Here is a 23,046-nt window from a genome sequence, read left to right as displayed (position 1 = left end):
CCGGCTGCTGTCAGCATGAGCAGGTCGGTGCTGTGCCCCTCTCAGTCTCGCCGTCCACTGTGCTGGGGGCTGCGGGCCTGCGGGAGGGGTCTTTAAGCCACGGGAGGGTCTTTAAGCCTATACATGCACGTCTCTGCCTGGGCCCAGAGGGGAGCAGCCAGGGAGCGAGCAGCAGTGAGGGGCACCTTCCTGCATGCCGCAAGCTCACAGTCAGTAGCCACTCAGCTCAGCATGTGGCAGCACAGGGGTTGGGCCTTGGGCGTCACGCCTGCCCCAGAAAAGGTGGTGGAGAATGAGGTCGGAGGTGTCTGGGGAACCTGTGGAGTCCTGGGGTCACCACTGGGGCCAAACACCACGACAAACTGCAGGTCAGGTGCAGACCGACCTCAGCAGGGTGCAGCAAGGGACGCAGGGATGCCACCTGAGCATTTCCCCTACGTTCTGGGTTCTGTGCGTTGCTCCTGTAAGCAGTGTGGGAAGTGACGCACTCCCGCAGAAGACGCGTGTGCACAAACCCCTGGGTACAAGGCTGGGCACCGTGGTGGAGTCGGTGCTGGGCGGACTGCGTCGTCCAGAGCATGCTCCCAGGCCAGGCGCCGTCTGGACACCAGAGCAAGGGGCAGGGCGGGGGCTCAGTAAAATGTGCTGAGTTGGCATCAGCTGGGACATAAAGGCAAATGCAAGTCACAGACCTTGGGTGCACATCATGGAAGGCAGCAGCGTCTGGGACTGATTCACGAGGCACCAGGACAGCTGTGGCTCTGCAGTCATCCCCCGGGGGCCCGTGCCCAGCCCTGGAGCCCGGAGCCCACAGCCCTTCCTGAAGGCGGGTGCTCGGCAGGACCCAGCCTCAGGGGTCCCAGCCCCTCTCACGCGGCCGAGCTGACGGCTGTGCTGCACTACCTCCAGGTCCTTCCCTGCTGCAGCTCCTACACCTTTGCCGTGAACAGGAAGGAATGCTTCCCGCGTGGCTTGAGCTTCCGTCCTGTCCTTCCTGCATACCGACGTCCTCAGATCGCCCAGGATGCTGTGGTCCCCAACCTGGGGCGGGCACCCATTTCCCAGGTCATCCCCGGCGCCTCTGCGGCCACCGCTCGCTGGCCTGCCGGTGCAGAAGCTTCCGCACGAGGTGGTTGAGGCTGCCCGGCGGTGCTCGGCCCCTGCTGCTTGGCCCTCTTCCCCTGTGGGGATCGGGAAGCTGGCCCTGAGCCGTTCTGAGAGGCAGCACGTCCAGGGCTGGCTGCCCTCCACAGGAAGCAGACAGGTGGAGGCCGGGGGAGGCTTCGTGGAGGCTGTGGAGCCGCCTCACAGTGCCAGCCTCAGTACCGACACCAGGACATTTTATCTGGAACCAAACCACCCAGAGCGGGAGCAGAAGGGCTGAGCCACTGGGCTTTGCTGACACAAAGCCTCTCACAAAGCCAGGCTCAGGAGAGCGCTGTCCCGTCCTCTTGCAGAAGCCTGGGAGCCCTACCCGCAGGGAGGGGCATTTTGCTGCTCACTGTCCACCGAGGAGTGGAAGAGGAGGAGGGGACGTGGCCAACGCACATGGTCGCTGTTGAAGATTGAAACAGGATGCAGCCTGTCCCCAGGGGCTCCTGGCAGGGGCTTGGTCCCCGGTGTGTGGTGAGGACGTGGCTAGGATGTCCCCAGGGGCTCCTGGCAGGGACTTGGTCCACACTGGCAGTGTGTTATGTTGTGTGACCTCTAAGAGATGTGGCCAGGTGGGAGGTGGTTACTGGCCCCATCTCTGGCTCTGACTTGCCCTGCACCTGCTCCCACCATGCTGCTGTCCACCGTGTGGCTCACACAGGGCTCCCTCACCAGAGCCGGGTCCACTGCAGCCTCGGTATATCCTGTTTCCTCTCTTCCTCCCTCCCTTCCTCTGGACAGACAGGTGTTCAGATTATGAGCAGGGGCTCCCAGCTGCTGACTAACTTCCCAGATGCCTGCACTGGCCTTGGCTGGGTAGTGGGAGCCCAATACAGACCCCCAAGTGGGTGGCAGAGACCCAGCTACCGCCACCTTCAGGGTCGTATCAGCAAGAAGCTGACTCTGGAGCGGTAGCAGAACTCGAACTGATGTGGGACGTGGGTGCCTGCCCCAAGTTACTTCTTGGTGGTAACAGGAAATGGGCCACACCTTCCTGGTTCCCCTCCCCTCCGTCAACCCCCAGAGCAGGGAGAGGCTGCACTCAGAGTCCTGCCCTGCTTCCGGTGGCCCCGGAACTGCTCAGTGTGCGGTGACCACGCGTCCCGTTCACGGGTTCTCAGGTCAGGGTCTGACTCTGCTCCACGGTGTTGGCCTCGCTGGGAGACCCCAGGCCTGGGCTGGGGTCATCAGGCGGCTCTCGTGTTGTGACTCCTGCTGGCTGCGTCCTGGGGCTCCCATTCCTCTCCATGAGGGGTCCCCCACTCCTGGGCTGGTCGCTGGCCAGGGGTCCCCAGGTATGCACAGGCGCTGGGTGGAAGCTGTCCTGCACACGCAGGGTTCTGGGAAGCCGAGCATCTCTAGGAGACACAGGGCAGCAGAGGAGGCGGCACAGCGCTGGCATGAGCCCCGTTTTCCCCGCATGAAGTCCAGAGCCCACTCACGCCAGCTTCTCACCAGCACCTGTCTCGGACAGGAGTGGAGATGGGGCCCAGGGGCCTTTGGGAGCACACAGCCAGCCTCGGCGGGCGGGGGGGATGTCTCTGCACCCTGCAGTCACCCTTTGAAAGGGAGCGGAGCGAGCAGACTGATGACAGCCCAGAATAGGTGCTGGTCTGCGTGTGCTCAAGGGAAGCGGCGTTGTCACCTCCCACGGTGCAGGCTGCACACTCTGGCTGGGAAGAAGAGCGTGTGATGGCACCGACCGGGGTCCCATCTCCTAGAGGTGGAGGAGGTGTTGCGAGGAAGACCCTGGGAAGAGCAGGGAACCCCCACACAAGGAAATCCTGATCATGCCGCTGCCCGGGTGTGCCCAGTGTCAGGAGACCCACCGCGAGAGTTCTCTCACAGAAGTCAGGTCATGTGACCACGCAGGGGAAGGCCGCAGGAGGTGTGCAGGTGCCGCCTCCCACAGAGGGGCCTGGGAGCTGGTGTTGGCCCTGCAGGGAGAAGTCACACCATGGACACCAGAGGGCAGTGCTCAGCGCCTGTGCCGCCACCGGGTCCTGGACACGAGCAGCACCACCCAGGGCTCAGCTGTCTGGCTGTGGTTGCTGTGAGGCTCAGAACAAGGTGCTTGGCGAGGGGGACGTGGCCAGCACAGGCCGCATGTCCGGCGGGCACTCTGCACTGCTACCGTTGCTCAGAGTGACCACACGCTGGCCTGGTGAGTCACAGGAAGCCTGATGCATCGGCCTGCTCGGCAGACAGAAACATGAGCTGGGAACCTGTTTTCTTAGAGGGTGGAGGACATGCCCTGAGTTTTCCATAGACCTAAGGAACCCACTCCTTCCAGCTTCCGGGAATCATTTTGGGGCACGCCAGAAAGCGGGGTGTTCCCAGACTTCTCCCGGAGGGCAGCCTGGGTGCTCAGTGTGGCTGCCATCATGGGCGGCTGCAAAGAGGAGATGGGGTGGGTCCTCTAGAGGGCTGCACGCTCTGCTGGGGCCAGAGGCTCTGCAGAGGCACGGCTCCGTGGGGCTGACCGGTCCCCTCGGGCCCCAGCCCAAGAACCGTTGGCTGGGCCCTGCCGCCCAGCTGTCTCTCCGCATCAGAGAGAAAAGATGGGATCTCTCGTAGGGCACGGGGTCGTCTAAGCTCACCTGGAACCGGCCAGTGTCCTTGTCTGCCAGCTCCTCAGCTCGCGTGGCCCCCAGCCTCCCCGTGGGCAGTCTCGGCTGGCACACAAGCCCCAGGCAGGAACCCCGTCTCCTGCCTGTGCAGTACCAGGGCCCTGCGCGGTGCCAGCTGTCCCTCCCCGTGCTCTGTCCTCTGTCCCCAGAGTGGCTTCTCTGGCAGAAGAGAGCTCAGACTCAGCAGTGACCACTGCAGGGGCCAGGCGGGGGCCTCCCACTCGTACCCTCCGCCCCCCGCCCCAGGCGGGAGCCTCCCACTTGTACCCCCCCTGCCCCAGGCAGGAGCCTTCCACTTGTACACCCCACCCCAGGCGGGGGCCTCCCACTCGTACCCCCGCCCCCCGCCCCCACGCTAGTAGGGTGCATTGCAGCTCCTCATGAACAAAACCGTGGGGAAGAAGTATTCCTTAGTCATCTGTGGCCAGAAAGCAGTGTTCTGGGTGAACAGAACTGGTGAGAGCCGGTGGGGAACAAGAGCAAGCCAGGGCCAGAGGGCGTCGCCCTGCGCTCCAGCCAGGCGTGGTTTCCAGCGCTTTAGACAGGATTTGGCCTTGTCACGGAGCCGTCCCAGGTCCCAGGGGCGCACACGGTTTCCTTGTCCGCCCCATTGAGTTGTATGAGGGCACGCGTGCCGCACTGGGGTCTGCAGCTGTGGGTGGGCGTCCTGACCGCCTCCCGGGATGTGACCTTCAGCCCGCGCTGCCGGATGCTGCACAGCACCTCCGCGGGTGATGGGCGCCCCCGGGGGGACCGATGTCCAGCACACCGGGGCCTGGCCCAGGACCTGAGGAGGGGCTGGGCAGGGGCAGGTTAGAAGCAGGGCAGGGCAGCTCCCTGGCCCGCCCAGCCGCTGCAGTCAGCAAGCCCCTGGTGGGAGCCCCAGCCTCACCTCACAGCCAGCAAGGCACAGCCAGCAGCAGCACCATTGGCCCTTGGTCCGGAAGTGGCGCCAGGGGACATCAGGGCCGAGCTGGATGCAAAAACCCACACAACTGTTCTCTTTCCTTGAAATGGGGCTCCTGGCCACCAGGGCCAGCGTGCCAGCAGGTGGCGGCCCTGTCCTTGCCCTCAGCACCACCCCACACCAGGCGACTGGACAGAGGAAGCCCCTCCCTGGCCCCTGGGCTTCCCCAGACCCCCACAGAGCAGTGGTCTTTTCTTCAAGGGCTCTTCCACTAAAAAGAATAGTTATTTAAGGGCAAGGTTATACAGAGAGGGAGAGCCAGAGCCAGGGAGAATGTCTTCCACCTACTGGTGCACTCCGGTGGGTGGAGGAGCGGTGGCCCGGGAGCAAGTGCGTCTCCTGTGTCCGGGACCGGGACGGAGGAGGTAAAATGGGGGCAGTGGTGCTTCCGGAATGTTTTGGAGGCAGAGGCGGAGGGCAGTCACCTGCCTGAGCGTTTGTTGGAAGCCAAGGTCCCGACGAGCTCTCTGGGCCCCTGTTTGACCCCCAGCTATCTCCACCTGAGGCCAGACGGGTCCTCACCTCCGGAATCCCTCCTGGCTGGATGTGCGGCTGCACGCATCTGAAGTGATTCCTCATTTCTGAGCTCTGGAGCTAACACAGCCTGCTCCGGAAGCAGCTCTGTGCTGTTGTCCAAGGCTGCGTGTGAACCAGTTCTGCTGCAGCGTTCAACTGCCTTCCCCACCCCTACACTGGAAAACCAATTTCCTCTCGACAGGCTTTGGACGACACGGCGGTGAGCACGGGCTCTGGGGTTTGTGGTTTCACTGGGGGAGTGCTTCCATATGCGCCTGGGCTGTGCTTGCCTCTCGCTGCTCCTGGAGAACCCAGCACTTCCGGCCCAGACGCCGGATCGTCCACCGCAGGGCGAGTCTGGGTCCGTCAGAGCCCCAGTAGGACAAGGCTTCCCAGTGGACCAAGCCGGTTCCACCTGTCCCAGACTCAGGAGCACCGGGTCACACCACCCCCACACAGGAGCTCAGGTGGGAATCATCAGTGTGCTGGGCCAGCCGGCCAGATCAAGAGACAGGAGGGATCGGAACCAGGACTCCAACAAAAAAGAGGTATAGCTCCTCTCTGAAGTCCTGCCCAAGGAAGCCTGGCGGACCTCACTTCACAGCAGGGAGCTCCACAAAGCCCCCCCCCCAGGGAGGGGTGAGCTCCACAAAGCCCCCCACCCCACCCCAGGGAGGGGTGAGCTCCACAAAGCCCCCCACCCCACGGAGGGGTGAGCTCCACAAAGCCCCCCGCCCTGTCGCTCCCCCTCTTCGCGGAGGAACGACACAGGACCCTGCGCTGTTCTTTTGTCTGCTCGGCTCTCCCCGGGTTTGCTGCTGGTTCTTCCCGGGTTGGCTACCGACCCTTCCACCTCCGTGGAAGGGCGGTTCCCCCTAGCCACTTTCCCCACTTCCCCGGGGGAGCGGCACACCACCGGCCGGCTCTCTCGGGGACTGCTCAGATGTTATCCGGATGTTCCCTTTAGATGTTCCTGGTGCATGTTGTCTCTCTCCTCCTTTATAGTCCTCTTCCACCAATCCCAACTCTGCTACCCACATGCCGAGCACGCTGCTCTCCTCCAATCAGGAGCAGGATCAGCTCCTGCAGGTCATTGGTTGAACTGGAGGCAGCTACGTAGAAGCTGTTTACTCCTCTCCCAGCGCCATATTGTGGGAGAGCAGATGCATAGAATAAGTCTTAATTCCAGTAACAGTCTAGGCTGAGTTGCTCCCCACACCGCCCCAGGGACGGGTGAGCTCCACAAAGCCCCCCACCCAGGGAGGGGTGAGCTCCACAAAGCCCCCCGCCCCAGGGACGGGTGAGCTCCACAAAGCCCCCCGCCCCAGGGACGGGTGAGCTCCACAAAGCCCCCCGCCCCAGGGAGGGGTGAGCTCCACAAAGCCCCCCGCCCCAGGGAGGGGTGAGCTCCACAAAGCCCCCCGCCCCAGGGAGGGGTGAGCTCCACAAAGCCCCCCGCCCCAGGGAGGGGTGAGCTCCACAAAGCCCCCCCCACCCCAGGGAGGGGTGAGCTCCACAAAGCCCCCCGCCCCAGGGAGGGGTGAGCTCCACAAAGCCCCCCGCCCCAGGGAGGGGTGAGCTCCACAAAGCCCCCCACCCAGGGAGGGGTGAGCTCCACAAAGCCCCCCACCCCGGGGAGGGGTGAGCTCCACGAAGCCCCCCACCCCGGGGAGGGGTGAGCTCCACGAAGCCCCCCACCCCGGGGAGGGGTGAGCTCCACGAAGCCCCCCGCCCCAGGGAGGGGTGAGCTCCACAAAGCCCCCCACCCAGGGAGGGGTGAGCTTCACAAAGCCCCCCACCCCAGGGAGGGGTGAGCTCCACAAAGCCCCCCGCCCCAGGGAGGGGTGAGCTCCACAAAGCCCCCCGCCCCAGGGAGGGGTGAGCTTCACAAAGCCCCCCGCCCCAGGGAGGGGTGAGCTCCACAAAGCCCCCCACCCAGGGAGGGGTGAGCTTCACAAAGCCCCCCACCCAGGGAGGGGTGAGCTTCACAAAGCCCCCCACCCCAGGGAGGGGTGAGCTCCACAAAGCCCCCCGCCCCAGGGAGGGGTGAGCTCCACAAAGCCCCCCGCCCCAGGGAGGGGTGAGCTTCACAAAGCCCCCCGCCCCAGGGAGGGGTGAGCTCCACAAAGCCCCCCACCCCAGGGAGGGGTGAGCTTCACAAAGCCCCCCACCCAGGGAGGGGTGAGCTTCACAAAGCCCCCTGCCTGGGGAGGGGTGAGCTCCACAAAGCCCCCCGCCTGGGGAGGGGTGAGCTTCACAAAGCCCCCTGCCTGGGGAGGGGCAAGCTCCATAAAGGTCCCCCCGCCCCAGGGAGGGGTGAGTGTCGCTCGCTCCACAGGCTCATGGAGGAGCAGCAACGGATTTGCTGTTGTTTCTTTCCCCGGCCCTTCCCCGGTTTGCTGCCACCCCACCCCACCCCACCCCACCCCCCACAGAGGGGTGGCACCCCCACCACTTCCCCACTTCCGCGGAGGAGTGGCACACCGTCACCGGCCGGCTCTCTCAGGAGTTCCTCAAGGGTTCCTGGTGCATGTTGTCTCTCTCCTCCTTTATAGTCCTCTTCCCAACTCTGCTGGTGTTCTCTCCCCACGCGCTGAGCACACTGCTCTCCTCCAATCAGGGGCAGGATCAGCTCCTGCAGCTTGTTAGTCGAGTGGGTGAGGCAGCTGTGTGGAAGTTGTTTACTCCCTCTCAGCACCATATTGTGGGAGATCAGATGCATAGAGTTAGTCTTAGCAGTTCCAGTAGTTTAGTCTAGTCTCGGTAATCTCAGTATTTGTCCTCAGTATTTATTTGTCCAGTCTTAGTACTTATTTGTCTCCCGGACGACGGGCCCTACTCCCCACAGGTGAGCATCATAAAGCCCCGCCCCAGGCAGGGGTGCCCTCTGCTTGGCCACAAACCCAGCGCTCCAACAGCACCCAGGGCCCCTCAGCCTCCACGACGCTGGGTGTGGACAAAAGCTGGAACTCCAGTTTCGTTTCTGGGACTTCCTGTGTCCATTCCAGGCCCCTCTCCTGCGAGGTCCCCACCGTCCCACTGATCTGCAGTTTCGCAGGTGGGATTCCGTGACTGAACTTGGGGGGAGGTGGGCCCTCGGCACCGTCACAGGGGTCCTCCGCAGAGGGCACTGGTGGAGATGGTGATCGCAGCACAGAGCCCAGGAGCCCAGGACACCGGCAGCCCCTGAGGATGGAAGCAGCTGGAAGGATCCTCCCTCGTCCCCCGGAGGGAGCGCGGCCTGCCCACGCCGGGATGCCGATGGGAGAGACGTCACGTTTCCCTGTCTCACCGAGTCTGTGGTGATTTGTCAGAGCAGCCACAGGGAAGTAATACACCAGCGCCTCCTAGTCCAACATCCGCTGGGGCCCTGAGCTGCAGCACAGCGCCGGCCGCCGGCCCTCTGCCTCTCCTGTCCAGGGAGGAGGAGCCAAGGGCCGCCAGGAGGTGGCGCGGGGAGTCCCTGCAGAGGCAGGCCCTCCAGGCTTAGCGTGTTAGCTGGACTCCTGGATGGGAGCTCAGAAAAGGGGGGGTTGGCAGATAGGAGGGCCAGAGAGACAAGGACACAGCCCAAAGGCCAAGAAACCACACTTCACAAACTCGGACTGCAGGCCCAGGGGCGCCACGGTGCTGCCTTCCTCACTAGAGGTGGGGCCCGGGCGCTGTCTGCCCTGCTCCTGCAGGCCTTGCCTGAGCGTTCCCCAAACACCTCGTTTAATTTTATGGACTCTGCCTTCGTGGAATCAAGGCTGAACCAGGAGCAGCTGGCACAGGCTTTGGAGATTTGGGAAAGGAATTCAAGTGCAAGTTGAAAGAGTTAGAGAGATTTTTCATCTGCTGGTTCACTCGCTGGCTGCAACGGCCAGGGCTGGGCCAGGCTGAGGCCACGAGCTTCATCTGGGTCTCCCACGTGGACCATCGTCTACTGCTTTCCCAGGCTGTGAGCAAGGAAGGAGCAGGGTGGAGCGGCCGGGACTTGAACCGGCAGCCGTGTGGAATGACGATGTTGCAGGCGGGGCTTCATCTGGCACGCCAGGACGCCGGCCCCCAGGAGGGTGCGCTTCTGAGGGTGGCGCCGCAGGGTCTGCCTGGGTCCTGGTGTCTCCTGCATCCTTCAGCCTCCTGTGTAAATTTTATTTCATGCATTTATTTTTTACAGCCTTTTAAAAGCTTTTTTATATTTATTTGAGAGACAGAGATCTTCTGTCCTCTCCTCTGGTTCAGTCCCCAGATGCCCGCCACGGCTGAGGCTGAGCCAGGCTGAAGTCAGCGACGTCATGACTGAGTGTCCCGCACGCTCTTCCAGGACTGACGGCTAGGATCTCACAGATGTGGGGCTTTGTGCCCTGGAGGGCAGGGCCCCAAAGCAAGAGGTGAATGGGACAAACCTGTTGCTGGGGGTCCGTCCCTCATCATTAACAAGTGCCAGGTGACCCTCTGTGCGCGTGGCAGGTGCAGGTCCTGCAGGCTGGAGAAGTTCTCCACGTGGGCGGCAGGAGCCAGGTGCTCCCAAGCTCGGCATTGTCAGGAGGCTGGCGGCGGGAGCCCAGGTCCCTCCCAGAGTCGGCATCGGCAGGAGGCTGGCGGCGGGAGCCCAGGTCCCTCCCAGAGTCGGCATCGGCAGGAGGCTGGCGGCGGGAGCCCAGGTCCCTCCCAGAGTCGGCATTGTCAGGAGGCTGGCGGCGGGAGCCCAGGTCCCTCCCAGGGTCGGCATCAGCGGGAGGCTGGCTTGGGAGCAGGTCACGGCATCAGGCCCAGGTACTCTGATATGGGGCGAGGGCCTTTCGGCTGCCAGGCCGTCCGTGTAGATTCCAGAGGTGAGCCGCAGGTGGCTCGCTGGGCTGCCGGGTGGTGGTTGTCAGGTCTGGAACCCCCAGGAACCCACTGGAAATGCACATTGTCAGCCCCACCCAGGCCGGCTGAGTCAGACGCCCACTTCCTGTGCTGATATGAAGGTGTTCTGAGGCTGAGGGCACGCGAGCTCTCCGGCGCCCGAGCTGCCAGGGCCCTGGGCCCTCCCTGAGCCCGGGGTCCTTCCTGTGAGCCCGGGGTCATTTCTTCTGAGCCTCATGGTTGTTGTTTGTGAGCCTGGGTTGTTCTCGGGCTCATTCAAGTTGTTCTCTGTGAGCCTGCGCAGTTCTCGGGGTTGTTGGGGCCGTGCCCTGAGAGCCTTGGGGTCGTTCTCTATACGCCTGGGGTCTTTGTGAGCCTGCATGGTTCTCAGGGTCACTGGGGTCTCTATGCGCCTGGGGTGGTTCTCAGATCGTTGGGGTCATTCCCATGAGCCTCCGGTTGTTTCCTGTGAGCCCCGAGTTGTTCTCTGTGCTTGGGAACTCACTCAGTGTTGGTCTGGGGCATCTGGTTTAGAGGCACCACCCTGAGTGACCCCACAATCCCCGTCCACAGCTTTGCTCCCCTGCCCGCCTCCAGGCAGGGCCGCCTGACGCTGCCAACGCAGATGCACAGCCCCAGCCCTTCCAGCAACCCTGGTCCCTTGTGCTGCTTGCTGTGTAGCCCGGTCCTCCAGGGTGCAGCCACAGGGTGCCCCCATCTGTGAGGCCACAGCGTTCACAATGCCTCGCGTCCACGCAGGCGTCAGTGCGGCCAGCTGGGCATCTCGCTTCCCCAGTGCTCTTCCTCTATCCCCCTCTCCACAGGCCCCTGCCCTCTCCCTCAGGGCTCGGGAGGGGGCCCTGGCCCGTCTCCTGGCTGCAGTGTTCACCGTGGGCCACAGCTGCACACAGGGGCTGTAGTCACAGCCCCGGCTCTCTGCACGGAGTCACCACCTGGCGCAGCGTGGGTGCCTGGGAGCCCTGCGAGGTGGGCCATGCCCCTGCAGCCCAGCCTGGGAGCCCCACATAGCGGGCAGTGCCCCCACAGCCCAGCCTGGGAGCCCTACGAGGTGGGCAGTGCCCCTGTAGCCCAGCCTGGCCTTGGCCGGGAGGAGGCCTCCCTGTCACAGTTCCCATTCTGACACTGTCTGGAGAAGACACTCAGCCTCACCAGGACCCACCTCCAGGAAGTGGGACTGGCTTCCGGGGTCCTCTTCCCCTAAGTTCTGGAATGTTCCATGTGTGGGTGCTGTGGTCCAATCACCCTGAACTTCCCTCTCCGTCCTGTCCATGGCTGCCCCTGCGCCATCCTCCTCCTCACCCAGCCTTCTCTACCTCACAGTGTCTGCTGGAACTCGGCTCAGGCACCTCACTCTTCCCCAGAGCACCGCGCCCAGCTGGACCACCACCGTGCCACACTCCATGTGTGTTCACGGTCTGTGGAGTTCCCAAGAGCCCCGTAGCATTAATCTGGGTACAGGAAGTACTTCCTCCTGCTCCGGGCACAATTAAAGACCGTGGGGTCCCCGTGGTCCACACTTGTGCAGCCACTGCTCGTGGTGTTGCCCTCCTGACCTGGGATCCAGCAACACAGCCCAGAAAGGCTGCGAGGAAGCCAAGAGCCCCCACTCCCCTCAAGGGCCTGCCTGGGCATGGGTCCGGGTGTATCGCCTGAGGAAATCCTGGTTCCTCCCACCCTCCCCACAGCCTCCCTGGGTGTGGGCTGGATGCCCCCACAGCTTCGGGGCACAGGCTGCCTGGTGGGGCCAGCTCCCAGACCCCGGTCTCCACCACGAGGAGGAGGTACCACTGCATCCTGGGGCTGCATGGAGAGCTGCTGTACCCAGCCTCGCCCACACGGAGCATTCACAGAGAGTCCCAGCGACCAAACTCCAGGGACCCCCGCCACCCTTGTAGGAGCAGGGCTGGGCTCCCCTGTCCTGCTGCGGGGAGGGGCCCAGTGTGACCTGGGGAGGTGGAAGGTGCGGTGCGTTCCCTCTGGCGCAGGAAGGGTGGAAGGGGGAGGCCTTCCTCCTGGGGCCGAGGAGGACTCAAGGCCAGTTTGGGACTGATGGTGTCAGAAGAGGGGCGATTTGGTGAGTGGGAGCCCACAGCCAGGTCACTTCCCTTGTCTGGACGGCGAGGGTGGAGCAGATGACACACGTGATGATGGGGGTGGGAAGAGACGCGCGTGGCACTCAGTGCAGAGTCTGCTGAGTGAAGAGGGGGGAAGTGCCTGGCCTCCAGGTGGCACCGAGGACGCCAGGCTGTGCCGTTGTGGGGAAGAAGCGCAAAGCCCAAGAGCTCTCCCTCAGTAGCTCGGGGTGGAGGTGGGTCCTGGGGGGCTGGGGGCTGTGCGCAGAGGCCCACACAGGCGGTGTTTCAAGGAAGCAGGTGATTAATGGAACTCCTTGGCAAACGGAAGCAGAACTGAACCACACTGCGGGTCACTCGTGTTGGTTGAGTGAATGACTGCTCTGCCCAACCCTTTGCCACGTGCCTTGGATGAGCTTCGTTCTCGAAGAAGCTTCGAGTGCCTGCCGTGTCGCGGGAACCAGGCACGTTCACAACAACCCGAGCAGGTGTCGGCGCCCAGGGGACCCGGGTGTTGCTGTGCCCAAGGAGCCCTGGCTGGAAGTGCAGCCGGGGTGGCTGAGCCCGTGCTCAGAGCTGGCATCCAGGCAGCCCCTTGCACCACGCCGCTGCGCGTGACCCCCCCTCCTGACAGATGAGCAGAGGTGGTGTGGATCGAGCTGAAATGGGAGCACGTCCACTAAGAGGAGGGAGGGATCGCAGCGCCCTGACAGCCAGGCTCACGCTGGCCTCAGGGCCACAAAGGCCACCGAGGGAGAAGAGGCGGCCCTAAGCTAACTCCTCAGTGGAGCCCGCGTGTATCTGCATCAGCCCGAAGGCTGTCTGAGACTCCCACGGCCAGACGTTTTCTTTCCTCCTCCTCCACTTCCTCCTTTTTTTTTTTTTTTTTTTTTAATATTTAGTATTTGAAAGAGGGAGACAGAGTGAGGGGTCTTCCATCCACTGTTTCACTCCTCAGGCCAGGTCAATGCCAGGAGCCAGGAGCTTCCTCCCGCTCTCCCCTGTGGGTGCCGGGGCCCAGGCACTTGGACCATCTGCTGCTGCTTTCCCAGGCCGTAAGCAGGGAGCTGGACAGGAAGTGGAGCAGCCGGGACCGGACCCCGCACCCACATGGAATGCTGGTGTTGCAAGCAGCAGCGTCACCCACTGTGCTGCTGCACCTGCCCCGTCAGTGGTGGTTTTATGCCGCGTTCCCTGCACACGAACTGGACGATTCACTGCACTTTGTGCCACACGTGCGCCATTCTGGTTTTTCTTTTCTGTCCTTTGTTGTAATGGATTCTTGACCCTTCCTTGAACTGTGTGCTCTGATTAGAAATATGAAACATGTAATCTACCTTCCTACTGCAGATGGTTCTCGACACGTGTTTCAGCTTCAGAGTTCTTTGGCTGGTGCGGTGCATGCCCAGTAGGAAGCAAACCCCCGGCCCGAATTTCATCTTCTCCCGGGCAGGGCCGTGGGAGCGAGCCTGGCCCAGCCTGAGATGGGAGGCCCTGCCCCACACGTGCACCAGCGAAGGCAGGCGCTGTTGGATCTCAGCCAGCTCAGGACACTTCCATCCATTGTGTGGCCACGTTCAGTCACAGCTCCCTCCCTCCTCTGTGTCAGCAGATCCCCACTGTAAACCCAGGAGGGCATCGGGAAGGGGTCAGGTGGGCCCTGTGGTTCTGGAGGTGCATAGGTGGGAGCCTGGATAGCAGCATCCTCCCGGCCAGTCCTCCAACTTCCAAAGGAAGAACATTCTGGAAGTGGACGCCCAGCCTGGCTATCCCCACCTCCCAGGCATTTCTCACCCGGGGCCTGGACCACAGACAATGAGAACCACACACCTCCACCCCTACAGCCATGCTGGCCTCGCTGTGCTCCAGGGCCTGGCCAACACCCGGCTCTGTGGTGGTCCTGCCAGCACCCTTCCCCCAGAGCCCAGGCTGAAATGGCCACCTGAGCCTGCAGTGGCCAGAGGCTGGTCTGCTCCTGGGGAGTTCCCGAGTGTGGGGGGAGACGGGACCCCCGCAGCCTGTGTGGCTCCAGCCACTCTCCCTGGCAGACGGGCACACTGGGAACGAGGCCGCCGCCGTGTGGGTGAACTGACTCAGAACGGAAGAGGGTCCAGTGCTCTCCTGCCCACGGCACATGGTCACCCCCACACGCATACTCACCCCTACAAACACCCACACTGTGCCGGGCGTGGACCTCAGTGGCTCTGGAGACCAGGGCCAGGCAGAAGGGACAGACCATGAGCTGGGGACTTGGGCACAAGCAACCGCTGTGAACCTCAGTTTTCCCCGCTGTCCAATGGGCACAATAGTGGCTCTGGGGTAACTGAAGGGCTTAAAGTGCTGCATGACTCCTCCCTCCCAGGGGGGTGGGACAGCCTGGACCATCCCTGTGGGAGGGACATCGCGGCCGGCTCCTGCTCACGGAGACGCCCTTTCCGTCTCCTGCCGCCCCTGGTCCCTGCACAGCGATGTTTGCAGTCATGAACTGGTGATGCTTGCTAGGCGTCTGCGTGATCAGGACCCCGTGAAGAGGCGTTCGGGGGTCCCTTCTTTCTTCTAAGGAGCTTGGGAGCGGGCGTGGGGGGGGGCTGCCAGGCAGGCAGCAGGCACCACAGCTCCTTCCCCTGCTGGGATGCCTTCCTCGTGGTCTGGAGGCTGCTCGGCCTCGAGTCATCACTTCTACATTCCAGCCAGGAACAGGCAGGGAGGTCACGGGAGGAGGGGGCTCTGTTCTTGGAGGGTTGGCCATGCTTGTGGCATGTGGCTCCCCCATTTCAGGGAACTGAACAGCCACACGGCGGCCTGAGAACCTGCTTTTACTCCAGGTTTTTGGGCCAAACTTGACAGTTCTATTACAAGGCAAGGAAAGGTTTAAAATTCAGAGGATGTCATGGTCTCTGTTGCTGTGGTCATCGAGGGCCTTACAGGCGCCACCGCACCAGGGCCTGCAAGCCACCTGCTGCAGGGAGTGAGGCAGATTCCAGGAGCGAACAGTGGGGGGCGCTGCATGCCATCCACACTTGCAAGGTGCAGGGGACCTGGGACAGAACTCACTCTGGGAAGCAGATGGCTTCTGCGCCATCCCAAGCAGCCCAGCATCCTGGCACCCCGGACATTCAGCATTAGCCCCTCCCTGCTCGCAGAAGTCAGTCAGCCAGGGAAGCAACCGCCCTGGGGCAGGCAGAAGACCCTGTGGCTGCCCCACTGTGCAGCTGTGCTGGGGCTCCCTGCCTGGCAGGAAGCAGCACCCGCGAACAGGCAGGGCCACCAAGAAGCTTGGTGAGGAAGGCCAGCTCCAGCCCCCGGGCAGTGACCCTCAGAGAGGGACCCCCCACTGCAGAGAAGCCCGTCCCGTACATGGGCACCCTGCCTCTGCTCTTCTGCTCGGCCACCCTGGGTCACTGTGCTGGAAGGGACCCTGCCCACGTCAGGCTGTGAGCAGCCCTGCCATGGGACCGGGGCTACGATCAACTCCATCTGCAGATCATTCAGTTAGGGGCAATACAGCCGTAAAAGATTCTCCCCATCGAAGGAGACAGTTGTGCACACACACACACACACACACAGCTGATTCCCCGGGAGCAGTCGTTAGTCTGAGTTGCATTTACTGTCCTTTCAAAAATGGAGAGAACGTGGCAGCTGTGAGAGGTGAGGTCACAGGTGTGAGAAGGAGGGCGCAGGCTCCGAGCCAGGGGCAGGGTGGGGCAGGGCCTTCGGGAGTGGAGGGAGATAATGAGCGTGGAACCCAGCTGCCCGTGAACGCAGTGGGAAATGGGAAGGAGAAATAAATGAAACGAGTGGGAAAATAGAGCAGATCCCCCACTCAGTGGAGACACCCCCCCAAGTGGAGAGACCCCCCTCAGTGGAGACCTCAGTGGAGAGACCCCCCCAGAGAGACTCCCCTCAGTGGAGACCTCCTGAGTGGAGACACCCCCCTAAGTGGAGAGACCCCCCCTCTGGAGACTTCCGTGGAGAGACCCCCCCCCGTGGAGAAACCCTCCTCTCTGGAGAGACCCCCCAGTGGAGCGACCACCCAGTGGGGCGGCAGGGCCCGGCTCAGCAGTACTCTCCTCAGCGGTGCATGTGTGTGTGCACCCACGCATGTGCACACATGTGCATGTGTGTGAGCACGTGTGTGCTCGCAGATCTGCCTGTGTGTACATGTGCATGCACACAGATGCACAGCACGGTGAGGGACACACACTCCCCACGGCCAGTAGAAACCCCCTCCATGGAGGATCAGAGGAAAATGAGAAAATGCACGACAGTTAGTAAAAGCCCCGGCTGTCCTGCGCTCGGTCATCATGCTCCGATAACAACTCTGCCACCATTACCTCTGGGTTATTTTGAGGGTAAGTGTTGGCATCACTCCAGCGTCTGCCTGAGTGTCAACAGTTCAGCTGCTCCTGCCCTAACTGCCCGGCAAACTCCAGCCCCCACAGCTGGGCTTCCTCCTCGGGGCTCCGGGCCGCCCCGGCCCCGCGCTCCCCAGAGGCCCCGAGCTGCAGATGACTAATGCGGGAGGGTGGGCCTGGGGCGCTGCGAGGCTGCTCCTCCTCCCCCGTGGTCACGCCGTAGCTGCATTCCCAGGGTTGGAGAGGAGATGACACAGCCATTCAGGCAACTCAGACGTAAGGAATCTCCCCCGTGAGAGCCAGTCCTCCACCCACGCTGGCCCACGCCGGCCCCAGCTGACCCCTCTGCTGGGCAAGTGGACCACTGTGCAGATGTATTTGAATGCTTGAGGTCTGCTGGGGACAGCAAACAGGATGTCCTCAGCCTGTAGATGGCCACAGTGACTCAGCAGAGCAAGGCCAAGGAGGAAAAACAAAAGCCTCGTGAGGGCCCCCAGCCAGACCCCCGCCCCACGCCTGTCCCTGGGGAATTCCAAGGCCCTGACCTCCTTGGAACGCTGACTGTTTTGAGGCAGATTCAACTATCAACCTGAAGGGTGTGAACCTGCTGATAAAACAATGGGAAAATACATCATTCCCTCCCCCCTCCCACCCCCAGCACAGTGCGGGGGGGGGGGGCAGAGACCTGCCTGGGAGTTAACCCCAAAGTTCACAGCTTCACCCTGTCCTGAGTTGTTGGAGATGCCCCAGAGACCACCAGGACTCCGTGAGTCAGAACCTCGTGGGTATCACGTCACTCCAGTCTGAACGGCTCTTATCAAAAAGTCAGAAGATGGGTGGGTGCTCAGCCTAGTGGGAGGCCCACAGTTAAGACGTTCACCTCCCACATCGGAGCACCTGAGTTGATTCCTGGCTTCAGCCCCTGACTCCAGCTTCCTGCTAACGCAGACCCTGGGAGGCAGCAGTGACGGCTCAAGTCGTTGGGTCCCTGTCACCCGTACGGGAGACCTGCACTGAGTTTCCAGCTCCTGGTTTCGGCCCAGTCCTACCTGGGCCACTGGGGACGCCTGGAGTGTGAACCAGCCAATGGCAGCTCTGTCTTGGTCTCACTTTCTGCGTTGTTCTACTTCTCACGTGAGACGAAAGATAACAAATGCTGCTGAGGATGTGGGAAACTTGGTGCCAGTGGGTGGACGGATAAAGAAACTGTGGCATATATGCACGATGCAGCATTATTCAGCCATACCTGGTATTTGCGGCGAAGTGGATGTCATTGTGTAAAGTGAAATAATTCAGATGCAAAAAGTCGCATACTGCATGTTTCCTTCAGATGGGGAAGTTTGTTCTTTTTTTAAAGTCTGTTTGAGCATGGCATGGTGGTCACTAAGGTTGGGAAGGGGTCGGGGAGAGGCACCGATGGAGGTTGGATGATGGGTACCAAACAGACAAGTTCTGGTGGTCCACAGTGGCCAGGGGGTGATGACAGCTCACAGAGCACTGGAGGAGCGGAGCTGGTGGGTGACAAACACAAAGACAAGGAAATGGGAAGGCTTGTTGCCTGGACGCCGTGTGTGTTGAAATCCTTATTGTTGCCCATAAAAATGTACAACTGTTACATGGTAGAAAACTTTCAAAACAATGTAATGAGAAATATGCTCACATCTAATAGCACAGGTTCAACTACATGAAACCCAAACTAACAGATGCACAAAGAGAAAAAACCTATCCACAACTGTAGTCGGACATTTTTAAATATTGATAAATATGATACAAGTTAGCAAGAGTTTAGGAGATTTGGACAATATAGTCAACACATTTAAACTAATTGTCATAAACAGAACACCACACCGGCAGTGAGAGTTGGTTCTTTCCAGGTACTTGTGGGAAATTTACTGAGACAGGCGAAGTGCTCAGCCAGAACCTGAATTTGCTGAGACCACTGCTCAGCCTACGGCAAAGCTCAACAAATCTCAAGGTGCTGAACACATGGCAGGGAACGTTCTTTGCAAAAGTGGAATTAAACTAAAACCACTAATAAAAGACAATTAGAATAATCTCCAAATATTTGGAAAAGAGAAACACCTCTCTAACTCATGGATCAAAGGCCAGATCAAAATGTTATTTAGAAATATTTTAACTGAATGATATTGAGGTTATGAAATATCAAAGCTAGTGGGATGCATTTGGAGAGTATTTAAAGAGCATATAACTACAAACACCTATTTATTAAAAATAAGAATGAAAATCAATAATGTGTTTATCCAAAAACCTCAAAAAAGAACAGCAATCTAACTTCAGTGTGAGAAAAACCACAAGAGAGCGCGCACACACACACACACACACACAGACACCAGTGAAACAAAACGGGGTCATTCAGGAAAGCCTGGTGAGCGCACACAAAGGAGAAAAGGCACAAATCACCAACACGCGTCGCGGGGAGTTGTGAAAAAGACCAGAGGACACGACGGACAACTTGGCTCGTGGCACACGAGAACGGCGGCGAGAGAGGCCGCGTCCTCAGAGATGCCACGGACCACACTGGGGTGCGAAGGGGCAGCCGCTCGGTACAGCTCACAGCCGCTGCGTGCAGGGCTCCGGTCTCCCGCAGAAGCGGAGGACTCAGCCGGCGAGTGCTCCCACTAAGGGGAACCAGTGCCGACCGGACAGACGTGCGGGAAGTGCAAGAGTGCTCCCCAGCACACTCTGCGGGCCAGCAAGCAGAGAAAACAGCCCGCGGTCTAGCTCTGGAGAGCACGGCGGGTCCCCAGCAAAACAGGCGCCCAGCGTGGAGCGTGGCGGGCGTGCCTGCTGGGTGCTCTGCTGATGCAAGTTCGGCACACATTCAAGGAAGTCACACCAGTGCAGCGTGTAGTGGAATAACTAACGAAACCACACAATAGTATCAGCAGTCACAGAATTACCAGGAATAAATTCAACATCAATTAACGATGCAAACAGACCGTTTTTAAAACTCCCCATTAGCTATACACAGAAGGATATTTCCCAAATGTGATCAAAGTTATCTATAAAAATACCTGTGTCCACTCAATGGTGAAAAGGAAGGTGCCAGCCGTGACTCTGGCAGCGGGACAAGGGCTCCCACCCTCCCCACTCCCTGCAATGCCAGGAAAAGCCACGAGGACAACGGAGGAAGGAAAAGAAATGGGACAGTGCAGGGCTCGGCTGCCTGATTTAAGCCGTCGTCACTGACAAAACGACTGTGTATGTAGAAACTCAAAATGGTGTTGCAGAGCAGGCACTATAGCACCACGACCGTTCGTCACTCCGAATGTGCACTCTGCCCTCTGACCCCACTGCCTACCCACGAGGACCCTGGAAGGCGGCCACGATCAGGTGGTTGGGTTCTGCCACCCGCGTGGGAGGCCCGGACGGAGTTCCCAGCTCCTGGCTTCAGCCCAGCCCAGCCCTGGCCCCTCGGGCATTTGAAGAGTGAACCTGAGAGCCCACCCACTCTCAAAAAAGTTTAAAATATGTTTTAAAACTATTAGAGTTAACAAGTGAGCTTAAGATTGCTAGGGCCCAGGCTGATACCCAAAATTCAGCTGCATTTTTATGCTTCGGCAGCACAGTTCTAGAAAATAACATTTACAAGAGCACAAGATACCAGAACGAACAAATGAATCTAACAAGATGCACGAAAGCTTTATGAAAGACTACAAAACATGGCTAAAACCTGTCAAAGAAGGCTTGTGTAAATGCGGAACTGTCCCATGCTCGTAATCGGAGAACTACATGCTAACCTCCTCAGTAAAGCCCAAATCGAGTGATTGAGTCCATCCAACACCTGGCGATCAAAAGCCCTATAGACGCTTTTTTTTTTTTTTTTTCGGAAACTGGCAGGCTGACCCTGAATATGGGTGAGCAGGCACAGGACTGGGGAGCAAAGCCCATCCTGAGGAAGAGGAAAGAGGTGAGGCTCCTACTGCCCACATGGCAACCTGTAGCTCTAGGCAGTGCGGAGACGACGCTGCCCCACAAACCAGCGAGGCAGGACAAGGTCCTGGGATTACCGGGACCGGGGATGCCAGGCGCCGGCCCGGCAGGCAGCAGACCGCGCATGTGCGCACCTGTGACCAGCTTCCCTGGCCGGCTGAGTGTGTGTGGGGCGCACTCGCGTGCTGGGCCCATGGCGCCTTGTATTGAGAATCTCTTCCAAGTAAACAGCAGACCTGGGTCTCAGGACACAAAAAGGCCCCAGGGAAGGACTGGCAAGCAGGGCTTGTGTTCCCCAGCAGAGAGCGCTAGGAGAGCGAGAGGTGAGACTGAGGTGTGTGTGACACAGACACACAGGCTCCATCCAGGCTCCATCCAGGCTCCATCCAGGCTCCATCCAGGACATGCTGAGGCCGCCACAAGTCAGCAGTGACTGCACCTGTTCTAGTGAGGGCGCGGCTGACACAGCTTTTACAAAATACCCGTGAGCCTGAGGTGCTGGACTCCGTCAGCCCTGCGGAGTGCAGAGTAAACCGGAGAGGCCCCGAGCATCGGCAACGGCGGGAGCAGGAGCGCTCACCGCCCGTGGGAAGGTGAAACAGGCAGCGTGGGTCGCCCCTGCACAGCCTTCGCGGTACCCAGCAGGAAACTCCGACCTAGTGCACGGACAGGTGCGCCTGAAGACATCCTCATACTCACCGAGTCCTGAGAACCCCAAACCAGAAAACCCGTCGGTGCTAGACGGTCAGGTACACCGTGGGATGTTCTGCGTGACGTCCGTGAAACCACGGCACCCGGAACTACATGACTGTGGATTCCAGCTCTCTCTCCATCCACAGAGCATGGCTGGCGGAGGGGCTGGGTGCCCTCTGCTTCCCCTCCCCCACCCCTTCTCCTTTTGTGCAGATCTCCTGGCCCACTCATGACTGGTATTTCTCTGTGCAAGGTAACCCATGTTCACGTGTGTGTGTGTGTGCACACACGTGTGCAGTTTCTCATCTGAATAAATCTACCTCATATATGTCAGCTTAGAATGCCTATCTTTGTGCATGACAAGGACCTGAATTGAAAAATCCAGCTGCTCACCCACAGCCCTAGGGCCGAGCACCGCACACCGCCCGCATCTGCGGCACCAGCAGTAGCTGGTGCGGCGCCGCCCACAGCACAGCCGTCTGCCCACCATGTCCAGGGCCCTGCCGGGACATAGGGCCACGGGGCGGCAGAGGCACTCTGACCTAGGTTGGAGCCCCATCTCTCAGGCTCAGGGTCAAGTGCCACTCAGCTTGCTCTCACGCTATGGGGGTCCTTTAAAAGGTCCATGGAAAAATAGAATCAAACAACACGTTTTTGAAATTCATAGTTTTTTGTTTGTACCATTTCTATGAAACTTTTGGATTTCAGAATGGTTTTGGACAAAGATCTAATTCCATTTTTGATGAGTTTTTAAGCCCCCCTCAAACAATTTTAGGGAGAAATCTGGCTCTAGGAGATGCAGGAGAAATTCTATGAGAAGCTGCATCAAGGGCCAAGGAGCAGGCCAGCCCTAGAGGGGCAGGTGGCGCCCCTCGGCCATGGCCCTGTCCAGATGGGGATGGTGACCTCCAGGTCGTGTGGCCCTGAGAGTGGACAGCAGCCCAGCCAGGGGCAGAGCCCAGTCCGGAAGCCATGAAGGGCCGAGAGTGTGCGGGGAGCAGCCCTGGCGGTGCCTCTGGGGGAAGGTGCTGCAGGCCTGGCCCCCGCGTCGGGTTGCCAAGTTGAACCAACCTGGCCATCAGGAACAAGATGGACAAGGGCCGATGGCACCCAGGCCAAGTCTACACAAGACACGGCCGTGGGAGGCCATGCTGACCTGTGCAGCGGGCGCTCGGTAGCCACCAGCCTGTCCCACCTGTCTGGGCGGCAGTGCCGGGTGCCGTGGCCTCCGCCTTCCGTGACTGGATGATCGCTGTTCCCACACCCACAAGGCCCCTGCCTGGAGCGGCTCGGATGCCCAGGGCCTCTCCCAGAGCAGAGCCCCAAATTCACTCCGTAGGAAAGCAACTGGAGCACATGCGGCAGACCGAGCGCCAGGCCCGACACCCCTGGTCAGAGCTGGCTCCGGGCTTGGAGCAGGGCTCACTGAGCACTTGCCACATTCCACACCCTCTGCCAAGCGCCAGCCGTTCAGGCCGAGGAATCCAGACGCCGTCTTCCTCGAGCGCAAGCTTCAGACAAAACTGCAGACAAAAACAATTTGTGGCAATTTTCTCTTTTTTTTCTTACCCACGGAGTCTGCATTTGCAGTCTCCCAGGCGGAAAGCAGGAGTGGCTGCCACAGCTCCGGCCAGGGAGGCGAGCAGGAGCCGCAGATGGGGTTTCCAGGACGCTCTAAAGGGGGCGGCCCTGTTGGCAAGCACGCATTTGCTCTTGGCCCTCCTCTCTTCCTGCTGCTTGGAACAAATACAGAATGGCAGGAGCCCCAGTAGCCACCGTGAGAACACGAGTAGGAGGCCCCTTGAGGAAGTGCAGCATCAACAGGGCCTGCCTCCAGATTCCAGGCCTGCAAG

Source organism: Oryctolagus cuniculus, chromosome 2, assembly GCF_051225735.1.
Source record: "Oryctolagus cuniculus isolate XC-2025 breed Fujian yellow rabbit chromosome 2, ASM5122573v1, whole genome shotgun sequence".
NCBI lineage: Eukaryota > Metazoa > Chordata > Mammalia > Lagomorpha > Leporidae > Oryctolagus > Oryctolagus cuniculus.
This window is presented reverse-complemented; position numbering follows the sequence as displayed.